This window comes from Marmota flaviventris, chromosome 4, assembly GCF_047511675.1.
Source record: "Marmota flaviventris isolate mMarFla1 chromosome 4, mMarFla1.hap1, whole genome shotgun sequence".
NCBI lineage: Eukaryota > Metazoa > Chordata > Mammalia > Rodentia > Sciuridae > Marmota > Marmota flaviventris.
Genome location: NC_092501.1, coordinates 13807070 through 13826247, shown reverse-complemented (window position 1 = coordinate 13826247; position 19178 = coordinate 13807070).

Here is a 19178-nt window from a genome sequence, read left to right as displayed (position 1 = left end):
ATAAAGATTGATTGCAAAGCTCTCTCCAGTATGGAACAAAGAAACTACTATTTGGCACAAATCATTAGCTCAGACTTTTTCTTCTTTTATATCAAAGCTCACAACAACCAAGCTGTCTTTACTGGGTCTGAGAAATTTTACTTCTTTTCCCTTTTGATCCTTTTTTCCAAATAGTGGCATTAAAGAAGTCTTGTTATTTCCATCTAGGGCTCTTGATGTAGCCTACATTTACATAACTGCAGCTGATTTGTTTTAGATATGAGAAGGGAAGCTCCTTCCCTTTGTCACCCCCTGTACCAATGGTGTCCTAAGTATACAGGCAAAGTCAGATATCCTCATGGCCCAGTAAACACAGAGACTATTGAAGAGAAGGCTGACAGGGGACAATTAGCACAGGGAGCTGGCTTGAGGGCAGTACCAGTGGGCATGATTCCATGCCCAGGAGAGTCTTACTATACAGATAGACACCCACTTACCCCTCTGCTGCCCACTGTGCAGGGGGACAGAAAATAATCCTTCCCTTGAATAAAAAAGAGGTGAGAGGAGAGCAGAAGGACTGACAGCCCTGAGACCTAGGGTCCTTGGGGACTTCTAAACTGAACAATATCTTAGAATCTCACTGCTGCCACTGCGGTGCAAATGGGAACACACAGGAACTGCTTCTCTGGAATTCTTAATTTGCAGAATTTCAAATGCATGCTCATTTATTCACTCAAAAAAAAAATATTTACCTGTGGTAGGCTTGTTTGAAGAACAGTCAGTGTGGTTGGAGCCACAGCACAAGGCAGAAAGTGAGAGGAAATGACGTCAGGGAGCAAAGAGACCAGCCTTGTAAGACGCATGGAGAAACCACAGTTCTAAGGATTTACCCTGTTCCAAGGAAGATGAGAAACTGGAAGATTTGAAGCATTTCCTGTAAGTCAGTTCCCCACGATAAACAACCTCACCCTTAACTTTTTCAGAGTTTTTAACTAAAGATGTGTCCCAGTCTTTGTAGGGCTGGGGATGTAGCTCAGTCGTAGAGTGCTTGCCTAGCATGTATGAGGCTCAGGGTTCAATCCCCAGTACTATCAAAAAAAAAAAAAAAAAGAGGAGAGGGGATTGTCCCATTTTTGTAAATATGGTCACCATTCAAAGATTAACATGAACCAGATGGCTTTGGTGATATTGCATGGTTCTTGGAAATAGCTGTTGGGTGTTTTATTATTTAACAAGCCATTTCTTCTAAGGAATGACTTCCTTGTAACTTTTAGTAAGGAAATATCTTCTTTTCTTTCCTGGATTTTGTTTCTCAGTCATGGTTTTAGACAGCCACTAGCTCAGCAAGATTCCAGTGGCTCAGAAAAGATGGTCCTGAGACCTATCTTCCCTCCTCTTGGCACCTGTGACTGGCAGGGACTTGAGTGGGCAAGGGTGACCTATCAGACTAACCTGAGATGTGATGTGCAACAGAGACTGGAGGAGAGTGTGTTTTGGTGGCAAGGCCAAGCAGCCCACCTGTAGTGAACTAGCAACCTCTGTGTACTGGCCCATGGGTCAACTTTGACCTTAGTAGATGGTCTGGGACCCAGGCAGCAATGGCGGGAGGTCTACCCTGGGACTCTGGGCTTCACTGGACCTTAGGCTGGGAATCACAATTCCCTTAAGTGTGATAAATAACAACTCTAATATTTTAGTCCTATGCTGAGTCATAATTTTGGGCAGTTCAGGGGTAACAAATAAAAAGGGACTTTTTTCCCAGTATAGGAAATCTGCTTTCAGTATATTAGGATTATGCATAAATACTGTTTCTTCAGAAATATTCGTAAGTGCTGCCCAAGCCATTATGGATGTTTGCAACCCAGTAGGAGATGTTTTTTTACTTGAACTTTTAATGGACTTTAGGGGGAAATCAGTGAATAATGAAATACTGAAATACTCTAAACTATTTTTCTACTGGGAAATAAATGGCACTCTAGAGACCTGAATAAATCATTACAGCTAATAAAATTTCCTGATATTGCCTCTAGTGAATTTGCACCAGGAAGATTGAATTTGTACAGATTTATACAGTCAAACAAGGTCAGTCTATATATGGGAAAGCTGTTTATCCAGCATTTGGGCAACATAAATTTAGACTCTTCCTTATGTAACCACACCTGCTGTGCATGCCCTTTGCAGTTTTCCTGTGAGACCGAAGAATGAAAGGCTTATGTGAGGTTGCTAGTAATACTTATTACTGCTGGTAAGAGAGCATTACAGGATTTGTTCAGGGCCATTTGTATCTGAAGTCTATGTCTCCAGTCATTGAAGGCCTTTGGTTTTGTTTCTCACCAAAATGATATCTCATTTTAATTTGCATTTAGTTACTAAATCTAATTACATTTTATATATAATTTTGATTTTTCATTATTATATATACATATATTAAATGCCTGAATTTCCTATTCATGTTATTTACCTACTTCATATGGATGGCTTGTCTTTTCCTTATTGATTTGTAAAAACTCTTTGTATATCAGGGATATTAATTTTTCTATAACATATATATATTGCAAATATTTCCCCCAGGTTGTAGTTTATAATTTGTCTTTGTTTTTATGCTGTGAAGATGTTTTTAATTTTTATGCACTGGTGTAAGAGATGAGGTTAGGATTAACTTTACTTCCTTCTTCATTAGTCTAATTCATAATTTTTCCATTGATTCATTGATACCTTTGATTATATTTCTGTAGATACTTAGATCTAATGCTAGATTCTTTATTCTGTTCATTTGTCTACTTTAGCTTCTTGTCTTTGGCACTTTTGATTTTTGGGGCCAGATAGCTTTCTGTTGTCAAGGTAGGAGCAGGGAGTCTCCTGTTCGGCAGCATGCCTGGCCTCTACCCATTAGATGCCAGTGACACACAGTCCCTGGTGATAACAAAGTGTCTCTGGATATTGCCTAGTGTCTCTGAGGGGCAAAATGTCCTAGGTGAGAATGTTGGTCTATTTCCATTCCAATCCATCATTATTTTAATGTCTGTGGCTTTCTAGTATATTTTAATATCAGGCAGGGTAATTTCTTTTTTCAGAATTTTCATATTTATACTTCCAGAATTTAGGATCATCTAGGGAAATAAGAAGAAAGAATCTGATGTGAGCTATACATCAATAAAATTGATATATATATATATATATATATTTCATCAGAATTTTATTGGATTTGATTTTAATTCACACATAGTTGGGGAAGAACCAATATGACACACAGCCACTGTTTCCACATGATCTCCATGGAGTCGAGTGATGGAATCCGGTGGTTTTCTTGGATCAAGACCTTGCACATAGGTTCAGATCCTGACTGTGCTGTGTTTGTTGTTGGCTATTACATAAATTCTTATAAACTTTGTAATTTTTTTGAGTAAAGGCTTTTAATTCATGATATTAAGTGTTTCCATAGAAAGAAATCTTGATTTTTGCACAAAGATTTTAAAACTAACCACCTTACAGAATTTTCTTACTGTTTTCAATGTTTCTTTATAAATATAGCAAGAACATCTGGAAATAGGTAACATTGCCTCCTTCTTCCCAGATGACATACCACTTACAACTGTATTGTTGCAGTACAGTATTTAAGAACAATTTGAATTACCATAAATAACGAGCATTCTTGTTTCTCCTGGTGTGAATGAAAATGTGTCTAGCCTTTCACCATTGAGCGCTGGTTCCTGAGAAGTATTACTGTTGTGTTGAAGAGGTAGCTTTCTAGTCCTACTTCACAAAATTTTGTTTGTCTGGCTTTTAATCAAGAATAAATATTGACAGACAGCAGTTTCCAGGGACTGGGGGAGGGAAAAATGGCAGTTGCTCATCACTGGGCACGAAGGGTCAGCTATGCATGTTCTAGAGGTCTGCAGCACCGCATTGTGCATGTGGATAACAACACTGTGTTGTATTCTTCCAAGTTTGTAAGAGGGAGGATCTCATGCTAAGTGTTCTTACCACAGTAAAATAATTTTAAAATATTATGTAAAAGGGCAAATAGACCAATGAAACAAAGCAGAGGCAAGCATGACCCATACAAATACAGAAATGATGCATCCCGGAACTGGCAAATGCAGATAGGTGGGAATAGAGTGGACTTTTCAACAAATACTGTTTAGAAAACCAGTTATACATATGAAGTTGGGCCCTCAACATAATGCCACATACTAAAAAAAAATTCTAGGTAGATTAGGACTTAAGTGTAAAAGAAAGACCTATAAAACAATTAGAAGACAGCATCAAATATCTTTAAAATTTCTGACTTGAGAAGGATTTAAATACACACAAACACACACACACACACACACATGACACCATAAATGGCAAAAATAATATATTTGGTTACATTAATAATAAGAACTTCTGTGCAAGAAAAGAAAACTTAAGGGTGAAAAGTTGATCCCACAACTTGGGAGAATATCCTGCAACATGTATAACTGGAAAATTATAACTAGAATTTGTAAGGGATGCTTGCAAACTAACAAGAAAGAGAAAAAACAACCCAACAGAAAAATGGGGCACTTTACAGAAGAAGAGACCCAAATAGCTAAATAAAAGAAGCCCAATGTCTTTGGCAACTAGGGAAGTTCTGATTGAAATGACCAGCTGTTTCACTGTCAACAGATTAGCAAAACAATTTAAAAGTCTGATAACGTTACTGTGAAGATGTAGAACAACTGAGGTTGTGTAGTGCTGAAAGGAATTTAAACTGTAAGAGTCTTTGGAAATAATTCGACATTATTAAGTAAAGACGAAGGTCAATTATGGAGACCCTATACTCTATGACAACTACTCTGAACAGATCATCTGAAAAAAATGTACACAGTTGCACAGGGTCATGTACAAGAATGTTCATGGCAACAAATTTTGTAATACTGAAAACTAGAAACAAGGAGAATATAGTATTTATACAGGAACTGTAGTGCAGTGAACACCAAATCAAAGCTACACAAGACATGGATAAATTTCAGAAGCAACAGTGAGTGACAAAAGCCAAATCGCTAGAGAAAGCACAGAGTATGCTCCACTGATAGTCAAAAATGTACAAAACCCAACAGTGTTTTTTTAGGGATACAAATACATATTATGTATCAGACATACAAAGTATAAAGAAAACAGGGTAGAGGGAACATGCTGAGATTCATGGCCACCTCTAGTTGGGAGGGAAGAGGATGGAAAGGAAGAGGGTCACACAGGGTATCTGTCCCCATCCTTCAACTGGGTGTCGATGTGTGGGTGCCTGTTGAGACCTGCATTCAGCACATGGATTCAGAGGCCCCCACATCCAGAAGGATAGCAGATACTCTGCCTGCTGGAGCTAACTCCTGATGCTGAGAGATGGACAGGTCTAACTCATAAGTGGTGTGCATTCTACGTGATAAATGCTGATGATTGTTTCAATGGAGTATAAATGGAGAAGTGTAGGCTGGGATCGGTGTTGAAATTGTAAGTGACCAGGGGAGGGCTCACTGTGGAGATGGCATTTGGGGAAGCCCTGGAGGAAGCAAGACTTTGCCCCGGGGGTGTGGGGCAGAACTTGTCAGATAGAGGAAGGGCACAGGCAAGGGCAGGTTCTGCTCTAGCAAAGGGGAGAGGAAAGGGGTAGAACCTGGGGAGCGGGGAGCAGGGGCCAGGTCAGAGGTACTGGGTGGGGGAGCAGACAATGATGGTGTCTACTCTAAGGAAGTTATATTACCTCTGGGAGGTTTTGAGCAAAAGAGAGACAGTCACTGCTCTGTGAATCTCATACCATCCATTCACTTTACACTTATTTTGTAAGTATTTGCTGTGGTCTGTGCATTTCTGTCCCTGAAAAACCCATATGTTGAAACCCCAACACCTAAGGTATTGGCACTGGGAGAGGGGCCTTTGGCAGAACCCTCATCAATGGGATTAGTCTCTTGTAAAAGAGGCCCCAGATAGACCCCTGGTCTCTACAATGTGAGGACACCTGGAGAAGATGCCATGTATGGAACCAAAATCTGCTGGCATCTTGATCTTGAACTTCTCAGACTGTGAATGATAAATATCTGTTTTTTTCTAAGCCACACAGTTTATGATATTTTGTTATGCCAGCCTAAACAGACTAAAACAGGCATTCTTTTCTGGCAACCTAGTATTTTTAAAAAACTCTATTTAAAGACTAAAGTGAGTTTCCTCCTTAAACCCACCACCCTCTGCTTCATTCCCATGTGTTTATAGAAGAGGGAGTGAGTGAACATACAACTTGAATGTTTTGATTAATAAACAAGCTGGGAACACAGCTATAAATAGCAAAGACTGCAGTAATTAGGGCTTCAGTGTTGTCTCTCCTACATGGAGGCCAGGGGCTGTCAAACAGAATTAGCCTCTGGCTGTGACCAAAGGGTTGACTTGACACTTACTGGACCAAATACCTTGAAAAATAAGGACCCTGGTTCTTAGAGTTTTCTGTCCTCTGATGTTTTTGCCCAGTTTTGAGTTAATGAGAGCTCATTAAAATCCTAGTGTAAGGTTTTACAGGCAGCTGATGTGACAAGGCCTACTGGACAAGATAATTTACTGTATCCATAACTAATCTGATTTACGGTGGGACAAGTTCTTTTCTCCATGCTGTGGCATTACAGGCACATCACTCAGCAAACCACTTGATCCATCATTACGCACAAAGGTCTCTGCCCCTTCGCTTGTCTTGCTTGCTTGCTTGCTTGTGTACCTGCTATCTTATCCAGGCACTGAGTATCTCCTCTAGGGACACACAGGTGGGCCCTAATGATACTGACCCTTTCTTGATAATGCACCACAGGGCCCTGCTCCTGTCCTCATGGGGCTGACAAGTTAGTGGACCAGACAAACACCATACAAGCAAGCCCTAGTTCCCTCAAGTTGATTTTTTCTGACTTTCCCCTAGTTGGAATTTTCTAAGGTGATTCTGAGCTTCCTCTCCTTCCCATCGTTTTCTCTGGTGGCCTATAACTTCATCCTCCTTGATGCTTTATCCACATCTCCTCTGTTAGCTCACTTTTGTGCTGTATTACTGCTAAGAGGTAAATAAAGTCAGACAGACTTTATTCTAAGCCCAAATAACACCCATTTTTCTAGAATGACTGAATGGCCTTGTTGGATTAGCAGTAAAGACTTATGGTTAATTATCTGTCTCTTACTCTCCTGTGGGTTAGACAAGCTGTTCATAGAAAAAGTACGTGGGCAGGTAATATTTCTTGTGTTTCTTTGTCAGGTTCCCCTAATAGGCTCCGTGGTAACAAAGCTTTCAACCATAAGCATGTGCACACCAAGAACTGTGGAATAAAAGAGAATCACACTGAAAAGTTACCTTATTTAAGCATTTATTACCCAGATTCAAAGATAAGCTTTATGTGTGCATTTATGAACTTCCCTCTATTGTTATTGATATAAGCTTTTTCAGTGGTTAAAATTGGGGACATATTCTTGGAACCTTCCTTCTTTTCTTGTTTGTATTCAATGGTATTACAGGAAAAAGGAATCATTTGCTATAAAAAAGGCATTTATATTCTGGCATGATATATGGAAACTCCTGGAACTGCCTCAGAGTCAGGTCACAAATAGAAAAGCTCAGGCATGTTGGGAAGAAAAATATTGTGTCACAACGGGAACCTTAAACTCTCCATGTAAAGCCTGTAAATTAATGAACTCGTGATGATTTGGATGTGAGGTGTCCCCTGAAAGCTCACAGGTAAGACAAAGCAGGAATGAACAGGTGAGATGACTAGATTATGAGAGCTGTAACCTAATCAGTGGGTTCATCATTTGGTGGGTTAATAGTTTGAATGGATTAATGTGTGGTAGCTGTAGGCAGGCAGGGTGTGGCGGGAAGAAGTCAGTCTCTGGGGACATGCCCCCTTGGGGATTTATGTTATCCCTGGCTCCTTGCACTCATGTTCTCGCTGCTTCCTGGCTCTTTTGAACTGAGCAGTTCTCCTCCACCAAGCCCTTCCACTATAATGTTCTGCCCCAGGTCAGGCCCAGAGTCAGGCAGCATGTACTGAATATCTGAAACCATGAGCCAAAATGAACTCTTCCTCCTCTAAGTTGCTCTGGTCAGGTCTTTTGGTTACAGCAACAAAAAACTGACTAAAACAGAACTAATCACATGTGCTTTCTATTTTTAATCGATGAATATTAATTGTTCATATTTATGGGGTACTGTGTATTCACAGATGTATAAAATGTATAATGATAAAAAAAACAGCACTGATTGAAAAATGGTCACAGCCTCCTGCCTTGAGCAGGGGAGATAAGTTTGAAAGTATGACTGACCTGAGAAATAGCAGGAAGACAGCTTACTTCCTTAGGAATAAAGGACTCCTGCCACTGATAAGGAAGACAATTGTTGAAGCATTTGTTTGGAGGTTCATATGTGAGTTGCTGGGAGAAAAGGTGGAGAAGAAATACCTGCTACGAACTTTATTTTAGCTTATCATGAACCATTGGACAGACAGAGATTCTCAATTCATATTTCAGATAAACTGCTATCCTTGAAACCAATTTTGGAAGGCTTCCATATATTTTCCATAGGCAGCAATTCTAGAAGAATCTGTATGAAATTTGTAATGATAACAAAGGCAACTTTCACAAAAGCCTACTTATTATTATTGCTTGTATTTTTATCTAACCCAAAGAAAACTAATACAATATTTGTTTTTAATTTATGACCCTGAAGTTCTACTCTTTATATGGAGTCACCAGAAATTATAGCCTGTTCTCACCAAAGGATGTGTTCAAAATTGCTCATAGTAGCTTTATTATAATAGCCCCAAGCCAGGAACAACCCAATTATCAGCAGCAGGATGGTTAAATAAATTAAATACTGCACAGCACTGAGAAGAAACTATTGATACAGGCAACAATATAAATAATTCTCACAGGCATCATATTGAATAAAACTGTTAGACACAAAAGAGTACATCAGATGATTCTACTAATAGGAAGTTCAAAAACAGAACTAATAATCAAAAATGATATAGGACAGAACAGTCCTGGAAGTTCTTACTGACTAGGAGTGGTCCTTGGGAAGCCATGTGGCTGCTGAAATAGTCTATAACTTGATCTGAGTGATGTCTGTATGGGTGTGAGTACACACACATACACACACACATATATGTATATTTATATACATGAACGGTATGGCCCTACTTTGGGTATATATATACACATCTGCTGAACATTTGGAGAAGTCTGGGACATAATTGGAGGTCAGAGGTGTGTGGAAGCAGAAACACACACATATATATACATATATGTGTGTGTGCACTTAATATTTATTTGCTTTACTGAACATAGCTTTGGATAGTGAAATATGTATATTTGGAGACCATTAAATTCAAGAAACTCAAATATCATGTAATCTAATTTTAATTGATACATATTGTCAAGTATTCTTGTTCTTCTATTTAATAAATATAGTCCATTATTAATTGATTTTTTTCTATGAAATGGGAATTTAGATAATATGTGCCTCATTGGGTTATTTTTAAAATTCACTTTGTTACCAACTGTATTATTTAAAATAAATTGCACACATCAACACTGAATGATCTGATGAGTTCTGACAGTGGTATAAGCTTATGAATCCACCACCATAATCAAGGCATACCCCTGGAACTTTCCTCTTGCCCTTCTGCCTTGGTCCTAGACAACTACAGATTGTCTTTTTGTGTAAAAAGTTTAGTTTACATTTTAGAATTTTAGATAAGTGGACTCAGGCAGAATGTATTCCTGTGTGCCAGACTTCTTTCATTCAGCATGATGATTCTGAGACTTATCTACACTTTCGCGTTCATCAGTGGACTGCTCTTTTAGAGCAGTATTATTCCAGGTGTAGATATGCCACATTTCATTAATCTGTTCTTCTGCTGATGAACATTTGGAGAAGTCTGGGACATAATTGGAGGTCAGAGGTGAGTGGCAACAGAAGCACACTTCCACCTAACAGTAGAAAGCATTACCTTATGCTCAACCCAAGTGTCAGGTAGTGTGGGGACTTTCCCAGGACTAGAGAATCTGAGGCATAATTATATATGATAGGCAGACAACTTAGATGGATGGATGGATAGATAGATAGACAGACCTAGTAAGAAAGAATATGGTTATGTCAGTAAAAAAAAATACATGGAACTGGGATTATGAGCCCTGACTGTGGTAACTGGTACTCTTGCCCTGGGTAAACTATTTCACCTTCTTCAGCCTCAGTTTGGTGAGGCGCTAAGCAGCCTGTTTCAAAATAAAAAATAAAAAAGGCTGGGGACATGGCTCGGTGGTTAAGCACCCCTGGGTTTAATCCCCAGGACCAAATAAATAAATAAATATCTTTAAAAAGCCATAATTGAAATATGCATTTTGTTTGAAATTACTTTTTACTGTTATACAATAATTATGGAGATTCAAAAACTTTTGATAAAAAGATACTGATATTTTCATCATTGGATAACTTTTGCTTGTTCAATATATTTAGTTGAGGGGCCCTCTAGTGGAAAAATCTGCATACAGCATGACAACAGCTGCTTCCGGATTTAAAAGCCTGTGATACTGCATTTCATTCATAAAAAAATATAATGTCCATATACAGTAAAGTATTCAAGATTAAATATCTCACTCAACTTAAATTTCTATTTTGAATTCAATATTAAAATTATAAGAGACTATTAATGTAGGATTATAGCATTTACATTTTTCTATCCCAATTATTGTTTATTGCTGTTAGATTAACCATGTGGATGAGAATGTCTAAAATACACTCAACTTTATTCTATCTCCCTTAAATATATTAAAATGGAAGACACTTGAATCCTGAATGATTTATCTCTTTCACAGATAGATGGTTCCTCTATTTTTCAGGTGTCTGAAATACACATACCTGTGTGGACTGGAGAAATGAGTGGTGAGAAAATTGTGCTTGTCAGCTTTCCAATGCTATAGCAAAATACCTAGAATAATCAACTTATAAAGCAAAAGGTTTGTTTTGGCTCACAGTTTTGCAGATTCCAGTCCATGGTCAGTTGGTCCTATTGCTTTGGGCCTCTGGTGAGGTAGCACATCATGGCAGGTGTGTGTGGTGGGACAAAACCACTCACCTCGTGCCAGGAAGCAAGAAGGAGGATGAATGGTCCAGGTCCCACGATCCCTTTCAGGAGCATGTCCCCAGTTACCCAAGTGTCGCAGTCCGGCTGCAGCAAAATAACTGGGGGGGGGGGGGGTGTGACAAGGAACTTGTGTAGATTGATACAGCAGGAGTGGGAGCCGTTTATTGTAGGACAACAGAGGTATTTATACATTCCACACAGCTTATCTTAATTAGCATAAACTAGATACATCAGTCAACCAATAAGGAATCTCCACACTTAATGGCTCGCTGGTGTTACTTCACAAACCACTCCCTCTGGCAAAATGCCAGGCGCCATCCAGATGTGTTTACAGACTCTAACACCCAAGGCCTTCCAATAGGCCTTATATCTCAAGAGTTCTTCCAACTCTCAATAATGCCACTCTGGGGACCTTTAGGGGACATTCAAGTTCCAAAGTATAAGAGAACCAATGTGGAATTTCTTATGGTCATTTGTCAGTAGCTATCTCCAGGCCATCTGGGAGCCCACTGGCTCTGATCTTTGTGGCTTGATCTAACACAATGCTGTAGTTCTGATCATTGATAAAGACCTTCCTGTCCTCAGCATTGACTTTCTCTTAACAGAAAAGCACTGAAACGATGGCTATTTTTCAGCTTCATCCCAAAGCTATTTTAACCTCATTTTCCAGACCTTTCTGTTTAAAAAAAATATGTATATCAATTTAATTAAGCAATTAATATGGCCTTTAATCTGAATTTCATGCATTATTAGTTTCAGTTTTAATAAATGGACATAATTCATCCAAAACATTAAATTGGTTGTGTTATAGGAAACCTAATGGAGTAAATGAAAAGCTAAACTTACCTATCAGAAAGAGAAATGCTTGAACTTCACGGAATTAAGTTATTACTTTTATTATTGTTTTTTTAAAGAAATTCTTTTGAAAGAAAGTTCCTGTAATGACTCACAATTAAATTTAACTTTCTTTTCATAGTAGAGGTACAAGATAATGACTTATGGCAACTCCCTTCATAGTCAGATATACTCTTTATTTTCTTATATAGATATGAGAAAAAAATTTCTGGGCAGTAAATATTTGGAGTGCTCTCATACATAATCTTGAGTGGACCCTCATTCATACAATATTTGATTGCTGGCTCAATCTGGTACAAAGGGGCACTTGTATTCTGAGATTTGAATCATTGTGGACCCCTGGGCTCTTGTTCTCCTAGGGAGACAGGAAAGAGAGCAGATGGGGCCATCAGGTAAATACCAATCTGTCCAACCTGCAGCCCAGATATGACAGGCAGAACATAAAAGAGGGAACTTCCAGTAGTTATGCATTAGCCTAGGACAGTGGTTTCCAAATATCTTCAGTAATGGACCACATGATCAGAAATTCAGGGTGGAAAGCTTGGTGCTAAGCATGCTTGTTTTTTATTGATACCAGTATAGGTATTGGCAGAGCACATGGTTCACACATAAATACTACCCAAGACTCAGAAGTACTTTGGAGACCTCATTCATATTTCCATTCACTCAGCCATTCCCAATGTTCTAGTTCCATGATGTAATTTAAGTGGAATTAAACTTGTAGAGCTCAAAATGTATAATTACACCAGTAAAATATGGAAAACCCCAAATGCATAATTAATTACAGTCAGCTTCAATCTCAATCACGCATTAATGCAGAGCTGTTCTCCAGGGAGTGTCAAATACTGAAGAGTAGCAGAGAAGGAGGTCAGACCTTCTAATTCATATTTGTTGGATAATAAGTTAAACCTGTAGTAGGGTACAGAACCTATGGACCATCTGTAGGCTACAAGAAACTATCTGTCACCTATTACCTTGGCTAAAAGCATTGGCATTGTAGATTCAAGTCACAAGGATGCTACTCTTATAATACCCAAGTGGATTAGGGCATTTTAAAAACCAGAAACCATCCCTTCATTACTTCTTCTCTGTGCTAATGTGAGTCTCTCCTTTCTACTGTGGCTTCCTTGAAAATTGCCAGTTCTTTAGGAAATTAGATTGTTCTCAGGTATTCTATAAGTAATTTGGCATTTGGAATTTCCAATAGGTTTATTCACTAGAGAGAAGTTCCCCATCACAGTTGAGCTGCTTTTATGGAATCAGCCATTTCTCTTAACCTTGGCAGCATTTTGGTAATTCCCTGAGAAGCAGCTGGTCTTCAGAATCAGACATCCTTCTCTATTTGCAACAACTGCCATTTGCTGGGTGCTTATTACATGCCAGAGACCATGCTTTGCCTTTATATGAATTATATCATACATTCTCCACATAATGCAATGAAGTTATCATTATTGTTCCCATTTACAGAGGAAAAAAGGAGTAGGAAAATTGGGGCAATTTGTATGGATTTTCCTCTGTAACATAAGTGGAAATCTAGGAGATTTTACTTCAGAAAATGGTAGGGGAGTCTTGTCCCACACATAGATCCAATCATATAGCTAGAGTGGTAGGGATATTCATACTACAAAGGCAATGCCCCTCTGTATTTACATCTATGTTATCAATATGAAGCATGTGTCAGGAAGAGAGATCCAGCTACCAATCCTGTGTGAGGACAGCAAAGACCAAATGACTAGTAGAAGCCTACAGACTTGGGTCTGCAGCCTCTTCTATGGGTTTGGAGTCCCCAGGAAGGATTCACTATGCAAAGAATTGGTTGAAGCAACACTATTCACAGAAGAAGAGACCAGCATGATTAGCACTGTGCTGTGTGCCCAAGTCTCCCATGGCTGGAAGGTCTGTCCCTATATCCCACTCAGGGTGATGGTTCTGCTGGCAAAGACTCCCATTCCCTTGGTAGAAGAGAGAAGGATGATACACTGGTGGAACAGTCAAAGGCCAAATGTTACACACATTTAAGCAATTCATGGAAGTTCACGGCATACTCAGAATGGGGAAAGTTTTCTTCTAGTAAGAAGTATCTGGGGCCAAGTGACAGCTCAGCACCCAGCGACATGATAGAGGAATGTTCCACACTCAGTGCACTGACGGGCAAACTCAAAGAAGGTGGGTACTCTCACATTGTCAGGTTCCTCAGTGGTGTAAATATTGTTTTAGGATTGGATCTTTCCATTTTAGAGAATCCTATAGCAGCTATATTTGTAGTCAATGCAAGTTATGCAGATGCTATTCCCATAATCCCCAGATGGATGGGCTCCTCCACCCAAGTTTTCAAGGGCTATTCTTCATTATTCTTTGGATAGCAATTTTATCAACTTACCTTCTCCCTCTTAAAATATATCAGGTTTGGAATGAGTAAAATTGATGGCATCCAAATCATCTCTCAAATTTCAATGTGCAAAGTCCCCTGGAGATTCTGTCAAAATGCAGGTGCTGAATTCAGCAGCAGATCCAAGTGGTTTTGACATTCCTAACTAGCTAGCTCCCAAGTGATGCTGAGACTGCTGGTCCACGGACCACACTTTGAGTAGCAGTCATCTAGATTTTTTTCCAAGTAGAAGAAGAGAAACATCATATATAAAAAGAATTATTTCACTCTGTAGACAGAGTCTGAGTCTGAAACTGTAAAACTATTATGTGTATAGAAAGATTTCTCCAGGAAAACATTGTTTTGCCAAACTCACTAAATATTTGATATTATCTAGTTCTTATTTGCTTTAATGTAAAAGGAACTGAAACATTCCTTCAAAGACTTCCAGTGGTCTGTGAGGATTCTCCTCAGGCAAGGGAAAATAAGAAAACTGTTAGAGAAAGTATGCTTATTATAAATTTTTCATTGAACTAGTCTAGGTTATCCATTAATGAATTAGACTCATCTAAATGAATCATTCGTTTTTTTCTAAATTTGTTTTGCACTTTTATCTATAATCTATTTGAAATAGTTCTTGGGAACTACAGAATGGGCCATAAGACCAAATTATCCTTCATGGTTGTAATGTTTCTCAGTATAATTCTTACTCAATTGATAATAATCTACTGCATCGATATATACTGAACAGAATATTCACTAAACAAAAACAACTGTTATTAATGTGTAATCAAGTCTGACTTCATAAGAGAACTTACAGTGTGTCAAGTCTTAAGAAATAGTTTTTCTGGTAGTATCCTACAACAGATAGCTCTGCAGGGTCTCCAGGCTTTTCCTGTAATATTTAATCAGGTTAAATATTTGGCATGTCCTAGCAATGACCAGGGAGTAATATCACCCATAAAATCTTAGAGGGGAAAAGTAGGAAATATCATATTATTTCCAGTAATTTTTATGACTCATACAATTTTCTGCACATTATGCATTTAAGAAGTACTTTACCTAACTACTTACCCAAGAAAAGATATTTTAAAGAAAATCTAATTTAACTTTAAACTAAATTTAATTTAACCTCAATTATCTAAATGACTGCCTCATCTGAAATATTTACTTTTCATCCACTTATTGGATATTCTCTAGAGAAAGTTGTCATCACTATGTAAGAGGGAAAATGTCATTGGCTTCATCATCTCACGGTGTGTTAATTGTGATTTTTGTTATGCAGTTATGTTAATTGTCAGTTATTCCTTATAATCATGATTTTGAAATATGTATTTAACTGAGACTTGGTGATGTACATCATTTTACAATTAGAATATCACATTATGTATTAAGTGTGTGTTAATCAGAGGTAAGATCCATTAACTTAGAAGAGGGGAAGACATTGAGTTTAACTACAGGAAGTAAATTAGGTTACGTGAGTAAATTATGCAAGGCCTTTAGAAATACAAATACAACAGAAAAAGTTAACCAGAGTAACAATAATAGTAATATTTATTAAGGGCCTACTATGTGTCTGGCCTTGCACTACATGCTTTTCCTATCTTATTTGTTCTTTACAAGAACCCAATAAAGTTGGTTCTATAATATTCTCATTTAACACGAGAAACTGAGATATAAAAAGCATAAGCAACAAGTCTAACATCACATTAGCATATGATGGAGTTGGGATTCACACCCAGGAAATTGGTTTCTAAGCCTACATACTTCACCCAGAACTGTAGAAAGTTTTGCATTCTTTAGAGGAGGGGTCTGCAAACAATGATCCACAGGTTTGCCACCTTAAGTCTGCAAGCTAAGAATGGTGTTTGCATTTTTTTAATTGAAAGAAAAATTACATTTTTGTGACACATAAAAATTATCTGAAATTAAAATTTCAATGCCCCATGAATCAAGTTTTATCAGTATACAGCCACACTCATTTGTCTTACACTGCCTGTGGCTACATTCATGTTATATTAGCCAGGCTGAGTAACAACAACCAAGACCATACAACCCACAAAGCCTAAGAGATTTACTACCTGGCCCATTATAGGAACAATTTACCAACTCCTGCTATAGATCTCAGGAGTGAAGGGAATGAAAAACAGTATGAATTTGAGAAAGTACAACAGAGAGTCCAATCAAAATGGCCTCAGTGTGAGTCGTGCAAGGTTATCTGGCAATGTGGCCTCTCCTATAATAAGAAAAACCACATGCAATCAGAGAAATGGGTGTCTAGCCATAAGAAAAGCCACAGGCAGTTAAGTAAATAGCAATCAAAGAAATGGTGCCTTGCTAGCTCTTCCTAGAGGAAATGCTGGATGGAGTCTGGGAGGGGGTTCTGAGCAACAGGAAAGGATAAGAGCAGAATGATGCCTAAGCTTCTGGACAGAGGACATACCTGCTATTTCCCCCACTGATCTAGTAAAATTCAGAGCTACTACATCAGGAAGGAGGGTCTCATCTCTTCTACAGGCTGTCATCACTGCCTGCAAGGGATTGTGGACTGGAGAGCAGCATGCGTCTTCCAGGTTAGGGCTGGCTGGGACTGAGGATCTGTAGATGAGCTTGGGTGGCACCAAGGAAGGAAGGCAGGGAAGCCCCTCTGTGCCTCAGATGAGGAACAAACGCATGGGCCCTTGTTACAGAGTGGCCATATTTGCTGAAAGCTGTTTGTTATATGTCTTTCCTGGAAAATGGCCTTTCAAGGGATTGTTTTTTAAACTATTATTAAGATCATTTACCTTCCAAGTAGAGATTACTGGAAGTGACTCCAATTCCTGAAAGGTGAAATCACAAAGATGTATTTATTTTCATGAGACTGAGAACTTCCCCACATGGGTGTGACTGCCCAGGTAGGTGACTGTGCTGACATTTTGTCTGGGAGGGCCTTAAAGTGGGTCAGGTTGGTGCCAAACCACAAGAGACACTGGTCATTTTGCTCACAAGTTCTAGTGCACTTCCTTTAATGATGAAGTTCTATGTAAAGATAAAAGATATCTTCTCTGGTATCATGATTTTATCTATAGATGTATCCTTCAAAGTGGTGTAATCCATTTAGGGATTTGAATTTACCCTAAACTACTAGATGATAAGAAAATGAATGCCTTTGTGTTAAAAGTGAGTTTGATAAATTTTGAGTTTGATAAGGTTCTAGGCCTTGCTTTTTGGAACAGATTTTGAAATACCTGAGAATGTTCAGATGTCTGTGCAGGCAGGGGTGAGTGTCCCTTGGGAAAAATGCAGCTCAGCCATTACTTTGTGAAGTCCCTGGTGGCAGCTCCACAGTTCCCTGGGTATCGTGCCTGATGGACTAAGATTTCAATCAACTCCCCAACCCAGAACTTTGGTATCCGTGTGCATGTATCAGAATCACCAGGCAAGCTTCCTGGACACACAGTTCCTATAGGTCAACCTGATGAGTCTAATACTCTAGATCTAGGGTACATCCTAGAATCCAAAATTGTGTAAGGTTTCCAGGATGAGAAACCACTGATTTGTGTGTCTCTTATTTTCACAAATACCTTAAGGTAGGATTGGGAAATGCAGAACAGATTTGCTGCCTTTCCTTCATCCCAGCCCATAGCTCACATTACTCATTTATCTCAGTTCTCTCCCCTGCAACCAAAGACATAACCCTGGAGTCTTCCTCATCCCAGGGATCCAGGAAGTTGCTACCAAATGAGAGTAGTGGACATACCAGTTAAAACATTTTTACTGGGCTTAGGCTATAGCTCAGTGGTAGAGTATTTGCCTAATAAGTACAAGACTCTAGGTTTAATCTCCAGTAGTGCAAAAATAAATAAAAGGGGCTGGGGATGTGGCTCAAGTGGTAGCACGCTCACCTGGCATGCATGCGGCCCAGGTTCATCCTCAGCACCACATACAAAGATGTTGTGTCCGCCGAAAACTAAAAATAATAATAATAATAATAATAATAATAATAATAATAATAATAAATATTAAAGTTCTCTTTCTCTCTTTCTTTAAATAAATAAAATAGCCTTGCTCGAAAAACATATTTGCTTTCTTTGAGTTTAATAATTGTTGTTACTATCATATCTAATGGAGTTTATGTTGATCAGGTAACAGTAAAAGTGGTATGCATTTCTCCTGCTATTTGCATGGAAGTTTTATGACAGATGCTTATCATGTTCACTAATACATGAATCTAAATGTTCTTGGAGTGTTGGTGGGGAATTGATAAATCCATTGATTCAATAAGTACTTAGAGAGGGGTAAGATGGGACAAACCTTAGTCTAGATGTTAGAAAACTAAAATTGGAAATATGACAATCATGGAGTTTTTCTCTCTAATTTGATGTTTCTCAAAGTATGATCTATCAGGTGATGAGTCAGTTAATGCTGTATAACAGATCATCCCAAAATTTAGTGACTTAAAACAATAAGCACTTTTGATTGTCCTGTGGGTCAGATGGACTATTCTGCTAATCTGGGCCAAGTTGCTGACCTTGCTTGATCCCATTCATGTGGCTCTGGAAAGCTGGCAGTTTGGCCAGAGGGCTGGCTACCTTAGGGTGACCTTGTCTGGTTTGGCTCTCCTAAAGCAATCTTTATCAGCAGGCTGGCCTGACCTGTTGACCTTGGGCTCCCAGGGTCCAAATAAATAAACGTATTTAGAAAGACCTACTAACTCCTGGGTTCAGAACCAGCAACATATAATTTTCACCACAATCTATTAGACACAGCAAATCATAGGGTAAGGCCAAATTCAAGGGTGGACTTTACCACTTGATGGGAGTTGTATTGCCAAAGGCATATGTAGAAAGGTGGTTTGTCAGTTCTAG